The sequence below is a fragment of the Crassostrea angulata genome, chromosome 2 (assembly GCF_025612915.1).
Source record: "Crassostrea angulata isolate pt1a10 chromosome 2, ASM2561291v2, whole genome shotgun sequence".
NCBI classification, from domain to species: domain Eukaryota; kingdom Metazoa; phylum Mollusca; class Bivalvia; order Ostreida; family Ostreidae; genus Magallana; species Magallana angulata.
In genome coordinates this window covers 12565946-12578414 of record NC_069112.1, presented here as the reverse complement: position 1 = coordinate 12578414, position 12469 = coordinate 12565946, and the positions used below count along the sequence as shown (strand labels likewise).

At 33.5% G+C, this 12469-nt stretch overlaps 1 pseudogene; it reads left to right on the top strand.

Moving 5' to 3' along the window:
* Positions 1–1608: 1608 nt before the first annotated feature.
* LOC128170661 (uncharacterized) lies at positions 1609–2830 on the top strand (annotated as a pseudogene).
* Positions 2831–12469: the final 9639 nt, after the last annotated feature.

Sequence of the window (12469 nt, the reverse complement as noted above, 5' to 3'; positions counted from 1 at the left end):
TAGTTTTAATGCATTGTTTACATCGGTGGGTCTGTGTGACGTCATAAATCCACAAAATCAAGAACGATAAGCGGGGAAGAATTGTTTCAGGTGCTCAGTTTTCACGGTTATTTCTCAGTAATGCAAAGGCAAAAAAATCTTACAAGACGTATTTTAACATTTGTTTATACCAAGCTTTATATTTATGAAAGAAAACCATAGTGTTAAAAATCGTTTCATATGACCTTTAATGCGTCCTAAATCTATAAAAAAAAAAATGTGCTGGTTGTGACGAAAAACACTTTACTTAGGTCATGCTATCAGGGTTACTTGGGTCAACACGGTGAGCATTATGACCAAAAGACAATTTTTTTTCTCTGTTTACGTCTTATTAATGAAGAAAATCAACGATCATAAAGCGGGCATAATGAAGATTCCAAATTAAAAGCGATGAATTAATATCCGCGTCAAATCGCAAGAAGCACGTCTCGTGAATTTTAAAATCTCACTTTTATTTGTTGGACATATGTAAACTACATGAAACTATGATTGAATTCGGCATTCACGATTACATGGATATGTTCTCGCGGTTGACTGAAACACGGGTGAATCGCAGAATTAGGTACCCTCGTTAATTAAGGAATTTACACTAGTCTATCTTACGTGTACTGAGTCCAATAATAAATTTGTGTTAAAAACATAGATATCATTTCTTAGCTCGCACAATTTCATTCCCCGAGTTAATTTTTTTTCATTTACTTCATAAACCTAAAACATGTTTTTATTTAATTAATCATAAAAGAAATATATTAATAAGCTAAATTAATTTTTCTTTTATTGTTTTCTGGATAAATTTAATTATTTTTTATCAAGCATTTAGTAAAGATACATGAGTGATACATTTAGACATTTTGCACGCATTGCTCCGTATCTAAATCAATATATTATGTAAAATATTTTTGTATAACCTACTGCATACATGTAACATATGTATAAGTTCTTTTAATATAGGGGTGACAAATTTAATACATAGATTGCTATGTCTGCATTTTAAACAACTATGTAAAATCTATCCTATTTTTAACATGACATCAGCAACTTCCAATATACAAATAATATTGTATTACATATATACCCGAGTCAATAGGAGCAGCATATCAACAAATAAGGCAATGTGGCACACTTATTTTCGATAGGTAAAAATGAGGAAAAACTGCATTTAAGACTGTTTTCTATGAATATCTCCAATTATGAAATACATTAATTTACACGTTCAATATATATTAATTCCAAAATACTACATTTTCTTTCTTACACAATATTCGCCTTTCATGACCTTCTTCACACAGTAGAGCATAACTGTACCCTTTTCAACTCCAACACTGAAGAGAAGCAAAGAGAGATAACTATATAATAAAATATCTTCGCGTTACGAAGTATAGCGAAAAAAAATTGTCCTGACGACAGGTAAACAATTACAAAAGTGTGGGGTTACCAAGTTTACATTGTTGTTGAGTATTTAGCCAATGAAATTTCAGTATTGACTGTACGTGTTCGAATTGATTCAGGGGTTGTCACTAAGGTTCACTTTCTAGCGCACGCCGTCCCGAGCAAGTCGTGTTTTTCATCATGGACGCCGGACAGATACAAAGCTCAATTTCAGAAGAAGTAAACAGAGTTGTTTCACGTCAGCAGTCTGAATTGTTAAGCAGTTTGCAAAATATGATGGACAGTTGTTTATCAGTTTTTCAGCAAAATATTCAACAAATTTCCGCGTCTCAAATAAGCAAGATTGGGGACAGTTCGAATGAACATAATGTGTTTCGTAAACAAGGACACGAGAATCAGTATAAGCATGAAGCCCGAGTGCTCACGAAGTTAGAGAAGGCCAGGAAACATTTAAATTGCGGAAGCGTCGATGGAGTGGAGTCGACAAAGAGCAGCATCGCTAAAGGTATTGAAATGGTTAAAAATCGCCAGAAAGTGATTAAGTTGGAAGATTCGTCTCAGCAGTCCAAGAGTATCAGGCCAACCCCATAGCAGACGATTCAGATGATGAAAAGATGTACAGAGCCGAGCGCAAAGTTTTCAACGGGAGAAAACGTCAGAGATTCGAACCCTATCAGAAGAAACCGGCGACCGTCACCCACATGGAGACAGATGAAAGATCAACGAGCAGTGCTAAGGGACATTGGAGTCGGTATAGTACGAAGAAAGATGACACAGTAAACAAGATAAGTGAAAATTTAGAAAAAAACATTTGCCTATTTCAAAATTGGCGCTTTTTAATGATATAAGTAATATCATATCTCCAGTTGGTCGTTTAAGATAACGTTACAACGAATGGGAGAAAATTGGGACAGGTAAAACAATATTAGATATTATAAAGTCAGGATATAAAATTCCATTCAAAACAAATCCTTCTTCTATTGAATTAAACAACAATAGGTCAGCGAGAGATGAACCCGAATTCGTCACAGGTGAGATAAGGATTTTGATAGAAAAGGGATGTGTGTCACGGGTAAGGGAAAAACCAACAGTTGTAAATCCTTTGACGTTGGCCAAAAATAGAAACGGTAAGCGAAGGTTGGTACTGGATTGCAGGCACGTGAATCATCATTTGCGCAAGTTTTAAGTTTAGATACGAAGATGCTGTCACTGCAAAAGAAATGCTTAAAATGGGAGATTTTATTTAATTTTGACTTAAAATCAGCTTATCAACATATAGAGATTAACGAGGAACACTGACAATATTTAGGTTTCTCATGAGAAGAAAATGGCAAAATTTCATATACAATGTTTTACCTTTTGGAATTTCTACAGCAAGGTACATTTTTTCAAAAGTTCTTAGAGAACCGGTGAGGCACATACGATTAGACGGAATAAACATTATAACATTCTTAGACGACGGTATAACTGCAGGTAGCAGTTTCGAAGTGACATCAAACGTAAGTTATTCAATAAAAATGCTTTTTCAAAATTTGGGTTTCTTGTTTTCAGACGACAAATGTAATTGGATTCCAAGTCAAAACTGTGATTGGTTAAGTCTGCATTGGAATACAGAGAAAGGTAAAATTCACATCAGCAACGACAGAAATTATCGTCTAAATTTGTGTTTAGATACAATACATGGTGAGGTACAGAAAAATATATTGTATTTTCGTGCAAAATTTTTAGCAAAAATTGTTGGTCAAATTATTTCCATGAAAGTTGTTTTGGGTGATATTGTTAAAATGAAAACATTTTGTATTACTTGTATTACTTTGTATATTTTTGTATTACTGCATATCAAGCAAGGCTCGCTGGGAAGCTCTGGTAAAATAACAGCAGATGCTTTGAGAAAAATTGGATTTTGGTAAAAAAGTGTTTTAATTTTGAATAGAAACGGTTGTTCCATTGATTTTGTATGTGCATCAGATGTATGCAGCTTATTCTTATATTGTGACGCCTCGGATGTAGGCTTTGGTGGTTATTTTGAATGTATCAATGATAACAATGAAAATGTTTTTATGGGGAGTGTAGTAGGAAATTGGACAGCAGAAGAAGCGATGCAGAGCTCAACATGGAGAGAATGAGAAACTGTTAACAGGGTCATGAAAAGTAAAGTCAGTAGTATAAGAAATTCAAATTTAAATGTTATATCAGACAGTAAAAACGTTGCAAAAATCATGCAAGTTGGAAGCAGAAAACCATATTTACAAATCATTGCAAGCCAGATATTTGAAACTTGCACCGAAAACAGCACTTAAGTAAGTGATGTATGGAAGCCAAGATATGATGTGTTAAACATTTACGAAAAACTATGGAGTATGCATACTGTTGATAGGTTTGCTATACATTACAATAAAAAGTGTGAAAGGTTTAATTCTAAATATGTGTGTCCTGGTACAAAGGTAGTTGATGCGTTTACCCAGGTTTGGGTAAGTGAAAATAACTGGTTAGTTCCTCCGCCGAGTTATATACCCAGAGTTATTAACAAAATGATAGCAGAGAAGTCTACAGGTACATTGATTATTCCGGAATGAAAGTAATCATGTTCTAAAAGTTTTGTAATTTTTTGTTATTATTTACGTGACAAAAAATTGATAACGCATGGCAAGAGTATAAAATCAGTTTTTGCAAAATTTCCACTAAAGTTTAAGATGTTGGTATTGAGAATACAGTTTTAGAAATAAAAACATGTTCATAATATTTAAAAAAAAAATGTTTTTCATCTTGGTGATGACTAATTTTTTCAAGGTCTAGGAGTACAGTCACATATAAACAAAGCAGTTACCGATAGCGGCGTTTCATTGGACAGCAAATTAGGGACTTTCAGCGAGCACATGTGTGGGTACCTTTTATCATCAAAGAGTGACAGTACCAACAAGACCTACAAACATGGTTTTCAACGATGGAAAAAGTTCATAAATGACCACGAACACAGTGAGAAATCAGTGCGCAGCTAGGTTAAGGCCTCCCATAGATTTCACCTCATGAATATCACGTGACATTTCATGACGTTAGCTCCGCCCATTATTCATGTTTTCATCTTTTTCCTACTTTCGATATAATAAAGCGATCACTGTTAAAATTTATCGAATGACTGCTTTAAATAATCATTTTGAATTTTATTTTAAAGAATATTGTATCGAAAATATGTGACTAAAGGTGTTTATTTCTTAAAATTACATTGTCGTTTGCTTACCATCCGCGTCAACACAGCGCTTTCACTCGCCTTGTTTTGGTTGCGAACAGCTGATAGCGGCGTGTCAACATTTTCATAAGATGCATGGCCTGCAAGACGCCGAGAGTGGAAAATGCAGCTCAACCATCGTTTGAGAGATAATAAAGGTATGTTTTAATACAGGATATGTAGTGTTGACCTCTTCTTTTCAAATCATTTGCTCTTTTCAGTCCATGCAGTGTACCTACACACGTGTTGTTTTGCACATCATCGCTGTTTTGAATTATTATTTCTTACTAGGCTATTCTTTTGTGTATTGAACTACACACCAGACACTGTAAACATTGCACTTGAAATAGGTGGGGTTCCAAGGGTACACAATTGTAGAATTCATTACGGCCTACAAAGTGCATCTGCATGTTTGCATGGTGATTATACACATGGTTTGCACTTCAGTAAATTTTTGGATCCTAGATGATATAATTCATTTTGCTGGTATAGTTTACAGTAGATATCTATAACACTGTTTTGAATTCTTATTTGTTATTATGCTATAAATACATACCGTATGTACATGTGTGTCTTAGTTTGGGTTTGTATTGAAATATTGTATATACACACCATAATACATGTAGCATACACTGTATATAAACATGGTGAGTCCCATGGTACACAAGTGTAGAATGATGTAATCATCAAGTGCATGTTTGCATCATGATTTCTTTACTTTATTTTAATAATTTTGTATCATATTGCCATCCATGCACAGCTTCATTTATGAATTCAAAAATTCAGAAAGATTTGTACTACATATTTAATTTGTATGTGCTGCATTAAAATTATATGATTAATATATTTGATGTGTTAAATATGTGCAGTTATGCTTCATAATAATCTGATAATAAACCCCAGCCAGTAAAATCTAACATATGTGGTGGTCAGACTCGGCCGCTTGAGACCAGATTGCATAGTGGCTATATAATATTCGAGGGGCACAAGCTTTAAACTAACCTGGTTTGTTATTATTATTCTCTACCTTATCCATATGTACATGCATACAATACATATACATTTCTTCAATAGCAGACTTTTTTTTAAATTAACCAATGTAAATTAAACTTATATGCTATATTCTACAATTCATTTATGTATTTTCTTAAAAGAAGATTTTAATTTTAAAATTGAAAAGAACTTAATATATACATTACCCTAAGGTCAGAATTTTAGGGTATTTATATTCCCTGATATTCATAATACAGTCTTTTCTGGATTTATTTTTTTTTTTACAGAATCATTGTTATTTGTTTTGAGTTATGGTTTATCTTTATGTAAATACATATTGATTCACTTCTCGGTAAAGTGTTCATGCATAGCACATGTACATGTACATTGTATACAAACAATTTTGAGATAACAAATACATGTGTATGTTGGATTAATTGTTACTGTGCTCAGATACATCAGCTTATGTGTGACATTATGGACAATTCATTGATAGAAAAAAAATGAAACTAATGGAATTATAATGTCAAAGATTATTTCGAGAAGAGATATATAGTATATCAAAAGAAATTAAATATTTACTACATGTATCACACTTTGAGTAAAGCAGACTCTCTCTCTCTCTCTCTCTCTCTCTCTCTCTCTCTCTCTCTCTCTCTCTCAATTTGATATGTGTTAATAGTTTAGACCTAAGCTATTTGGTTTGGTTTTTGTACTTCCATCTTGTCATATGCACAGATCCAGAAATTTTTTTCCAGGAGGGGGGGAGGGTCCGAAGGGTAATTGTTTTTTTCATGTGGTCTGAGGCATATTTGCGTTAATTTTACAATGTAAAATCTTCCTCCTTTCTAGATCCGCGCATGTTTTCATACATATGACACTGCATGGTCAGTGTATTTTTTTGGTAACAAATATTCATGCATTTGCTATGCATATGTTCCCACAGCTAATTGATTTTTTAAAATTTTTATTTCAGCCCAACATGGACTTCTGCTACCACCTGGCGACATGGGTTTTGCGGGTCGATTCTTGTGGTTTCAACTCTTGAGGTTACCCTGTCTTCCCTACCCACATATTCCCTGTGTTCTACAGACTATTTAATTAAAAAAATAATCTGATAATGCATAAACATGATGGATAAAAAGGTGCTCATCATCATGCTTTGGTGTATTTTGAATGTGTGAAGACATTATTAAAAACAAAATTAAAGCTGTTTAAAAAAATTACAATTGTGAGTTTTGAAATTTTGCTTTTCAATAAAAGTATATATTGATGCCTTTATTTTGTATTCATTTGATATCATATGCACTATTTTTTATGACAATTTTATACCATTATTTATGAAAATCTTGACAAATATGAGGTTCAGTGTGTCTTTAAAAGAATTCTGTATCTTAATATGATGAAAAAAATATTCTGACTTTATCATAAAGCATAATATGGTAGAGATACTCTTATAGTTATAAGCAAGATAAACTTATATCGTGGCAGAGACACCATGCGCGGATCCAAAAATTTCCAGGGGGGTGTCTGAAGGATGATTGTGATTGCTGTGTGTGTTTGTGGGGGGGGGGGGGGGGGGGTTGGGGTCGTGTCCGAGGCATATTTGCGATGATTTTACTATGTAAATTTAATAAATTTTCATCTTCTTACCCCTCTTACCCCTCCTCTAGATCCGCGCATGGACACACTTGATAACAATATCAAATTACATATTTAATAAACAGGGGTAGATTGAAGCAGGCACGTAGCATACGTACCCCCCTCCCCCTCCCCCCCCCCCTGCTTTTTCTTGCCGAAAATTTTTTTCTTAAATTTACATATAAGAAATTAATATGCATGGAGTTGGCCCCCAACTGTTTCGAGAGTATGTAAAGAAATATTGATTTTTTTTTCTTTGCTTGTCAAGGTTTTTTGTCTGCCCCCCTTTCAAAAACGATCCTACGTACGCGTGGATCTGGCTTCTTATTTTCTTTTCTTTAGCCTGTTATATATACAATTTAATTAGTCTAAAATTATAAGGAAGACATTTATAGAAAACCAGCACCCACCCCAGACATTAGATCCGCGCATGGGGTTATCTGATTCTGTTCTGGTGCATTGACGAATCTATCACTCTATTCTGTTTAAACTGAACAAAAAATAATAAATTGGTAATATTCTTGTGTATTTTACGAATTGAAAGGTTTAAAAGGTTAATGAAATGTGCAGGTAAGGAATAACCAACGATTAACAATGTAAATCTTTAAATTTTCCGCGCTTCACAACACCAGATTATCTGCCCTTGATCCTGATCATCAGTGCGTTTGAAAATCGGCTAATTTGCAAAAAATCATATACATCTGTCTAAAATTGCAAAAGTTCGACGATATCCCGTCAATTTTAAGGATTGTGTTTAACTTGTTTATTTTTATCAAATACCAGTGATTGTAAAAAGTGCTGGGAGCAAGTTGTTGCTAGAAAGGAAACCTTTTTTTAACACGTGAATTAACTCGGTTATCGAAAAAAATTATTAAACTTGAACGATCAATGCTAAAGTTAAGCATGTTGCTGGTACTGCTATAGTTGCTCCTAGCACTTTTTAGATTAAGCAAGTAATTTTCTTTTAAGTGATGTAAACAACAATTTAATATTTTATTCGTATATCGTTGAACTTTTGCAATAAATGAAGTCATATGTAGCTGCTCTATTTTTAGCGTATCACGTGATAAACAGCTGATGCGGTGACTGTGTTCCGGTGAACAATGTAGGGGAGATCGGTAGTAACATCATGATGTATAAACTTTATCATTGGAATATTTGGATGAGTTTGTATACTTTGTCTGGAATAAAGTCCGTTTTTAGTGTATTTATTTCATACGGCAATCCATGGGCGTCCTTAACCTAGCTGCGTGGTTATCCAAATCCCACAGATAATTCCTTTGTGAAATCACTACAAGAGTTGGCTAAACGATTAACGGGTAGACCAGTGCGCAGAAAGGATTCCGTCGACCGTCAGATGCTACAGACACTGTTCGTTTTGCATACAAATACTACGGGTGTTATTATGCTTCGAATTTTAGCTATGATTTTGATAAGTTTTGCGGGTTTTTTCAGATTTGACGAACTAAGTTCCTTGAAATGTAAAGATGTCATCGTTGAACAAAATTATTTACAATTTTTTATTGACAAATGCATATTAAAGTGCGCTGCAAAGCAATTAAAGGGTGTTTTTAATATGTGTTGTTATGAAATGAAGTGTGGACGTATTTTTATTAAGGGTGTTGTTTGTTCAGGTTTTAACTTCTCGAATTCGGATTGTTGTAAAGTTCAACGTAGTGAACAAAATTTGTTTTAAAAAAAGCATTTATGAAATGAACTATTATTGACAAAATATTCGATATGGAATTAGGCTCAAATAAAAATAGACTTTTTAGCCAAACAGAGAAAATTTGGACTGTGTTTAGTAGATTTTGTTTTGCGCCAAAATATTTTTGGCAGTATTATAATAATGAAAGTGAAGATTTTACATTTTTATTCTATATAATTTTGCATATTTTCTATTGATTTTACCTTGTTTATTCATTAAGATAATCGTATGAACGAATTGCAAAAATATTGAAAAATGCTTAAAAACGATAAAAGACACCATATCTCAAAATTTTGATAATTCACCTCATATAAATGTTATGCCAACAGAATAAGGTCAATATACGTAGTTCAATTCTATACTGAGTAGACTCAGGTGACCAATTTCTATCCGTTTTCGTCCATTGTCGAGCGACGTGCGTTAACAATTTTACATTTTTAACTTCTACTTAAAAACTACAAGGCTAATTGTAACAATTTTTTGTGAGAGGCATCTCCATGGTTAGAGGAATCTTAATTGTGAAATTCATGGCCCTACCACCCCCGGGGCACCACAGGTGGGGCAAGATATGCAAGAAAAAAAGCCAAATTTTCAAAAATCTTCTTCTCTACTCCCATACATGTGAGGAAAAAACTGGTTGCATGGTCATGATGTCCATGAAGCCCTCTACCAAAATTGTGAAATTCATGGCCTCCAGACCAGGGGTTCAGGCTTTGGGGTGGGGCAAATATTACTATTTAGTAAAAATGTATTGAATCTTAAAAAAAGAAAATCTTCTTCTCTACACCCATATAAATTTGTTAAAAACTAAATGCATAATTATGATGTCCATGAAGCCCTCTACCAAAATTGTGAAATTCATGACCCCTGCGTCAGGGGCTCAGGCCCTAGGGTGGGGCCAATATGGCCATATAGTAAAAATGTATTAAATCTTTAAAAAACATTCTTCTTTACACCCACACATGTTGGCAAAAAACTGAATACATTGTTATGATGTCCACTTACTCCTCTACCAAAATTGTGAAATTCATAGCTCCTGGGTCAGGTGTTCAGGACCGGGGGGGGGGGGGGGGCAATATAGTGTTAATGCATATTATGTTTAAAAATCTTTAAAAAAAATTTAAATTTCATGTCCCCTGTAGTATGGGTTTTGACTCTAGGGCAGTGCCAAAATGGATGTATTGGTGTTAATGCACATACTGTTTAAAAATTATCTTCTCTACTCCCACACACCGGAATGGAAAACTGAATTCATGATTTTGTAGACCAGATCTTAAAGTTTCTCACCAAAATTATAGGTTTCATAGTTCTTTTTGAAAGATTTCAGGCAGGGAGGTGGTCGTCATTTACAAATTTATAATTTTTCTACTACAGAATGAAACCTAATTAAATAATTGCATTTATTACCTAATCAAAGGGATTTTGTTGTTTTATTATAAATGAAATATTTGCGTCTATTTTGAACTGCCGGTCAATAGACTGCGATCTATTAGACGGCCGGTCAATAGACTGCGATCTATCGGACCGCCGGTCAATAGACTTCGATCTATTGAACCGCCAGTCAATAGACTGCGATCTATTGGACCGGCAACGTATTTCATAACGCGGGTATGTTAATGTTACATCCTTTCGATAGTTCTCAGGGAATGTATATTCCTTTACATAGACTCTGTTTTTAGTACATGTATTTGGTGAAACCAAATTCAAAGTTATTAAAATGGAGTGTCAAATAATCAACAGTTTTAAAGCCTCATATAAGGTAAAAGACTACATGTATTTAAAATCTAATGGGTTGAAGACTCCCCCTTCTTTGTGTAAACTAATATTAAATTGAGATGTAATCATGTTGTAATGCATGCAACAAGTTTTTTGCATATAAAAGATGAAAAAAAAATCTTAGTATATTGCATAATGGCACGAAAACCATCTGCAAAACTGTAAACCCCGAAAACTAAAAAAGAAAATAGGTAATAAAACAATTATTTAATGCTTGAACAGTCAATAGACCAGAATTTTTTCCCTTGGTGCAGGGAACAGCTCAGTATGATCTATTGCCCTCGGCCGCTGGCCTCGGGCAATAGATCATACTGAGCTGTTCCCTGCACCTCGGGAAAAATATTTGGGTGTATTGACTGCTCAAGCATTAAATAATTGTATAATATGAGACTCTTCGACATGTTTGTGTATGTGTTGTATGCTCCTCAGGTGACCGTTAAGGCCAATTGGCCTCTTGTTTGAAATTCCAAAAAAAATCTACAATCAAAGGTCTATACCATTCAATAGATGGTTTTTTTTTATTATCATCAGTGGATCTTTTTCATCATTCTGAGTAAACTACACCCTTAACTAAAATTGAAGATATCAGTCGAAATATAAGTAAAGGCAAGATTTGAGGTTGGGGCAAGGATGCATTGTCATATTTTATATTTAAGTTTTTTTTGTAGGGGCTAAGGTATAGATAGGTATAAAGCTTTATTAAATGCATGAGATTCAAATAGTGTATCAGTGAACCATAGTGTACTGGTTATGGTATTGTCAGCCGTCACGGCTTAAGGTTGTCGACCACATGTTTAACAATAAGTTAAATTGATCAAAAAAGTCCTTTGTCATTACCGTATCATGTATTAAGGGTTGTATGCATATTTAACGAAAATATAAACATTTAAAAATGTCAGCCTATACACATGAAAACAAAACCCTATTATTTAGTTCAGTAACTTTGTGAATTATTTATCATCTAAAAGAAAGAAATGTACAAAGGAATCGATAAATCCGATGCAACTTCATGACAACTGTTTTGCTAACATTTGAAAGTATTTATAACACACATATATATTTAAAGAGGCATGGTCACGATTTTTGTCAAATATTACTTGTCTGTTTTTATTATAAATTTTGTGAATTTTTTATCATCTAAAAGAAAGAAATGAACAAAGGAATCGATAAAGCCGATGCAACTTCATGACAACTGTTTTGCTAACATTTGAAAGTATTTATAACACACATATATATTTAAAGAGGCATGGTCACGATTTTTGTCAAATATTACTTGTCTGTTTTTATTATTAATTTTGTGAATTTTTTATCATCTAAAAGAAAGAAATGAACAAAGGAATCGATAAAGCTGATGCAACTTCATGACAACTGTTCTGCTTATCATTTGAAAATATGTATAACACATATATATTTAAAGAGGCATGGTCACGATTTATGTTAAATATTACTTTTCTGTTTTTATTATTTACAATTCTTACAGAATATATTTCTAATGATCAAATAAAACGTTAAAGTCATTGGTAGAGTTATAACTAAAGCAAGATACATGGCTAACAATCATAATTTTTCATCTTTTAAAGACCATGTTCACTATTTCGATCAAGTTTTTTTTCTGTTTTTGCTATTCACAGTGCTTTTCAAATGCATTTTAATGATCAAATGAAATTTAGGAGACAGTCGTAGAGTTATATGCAAGA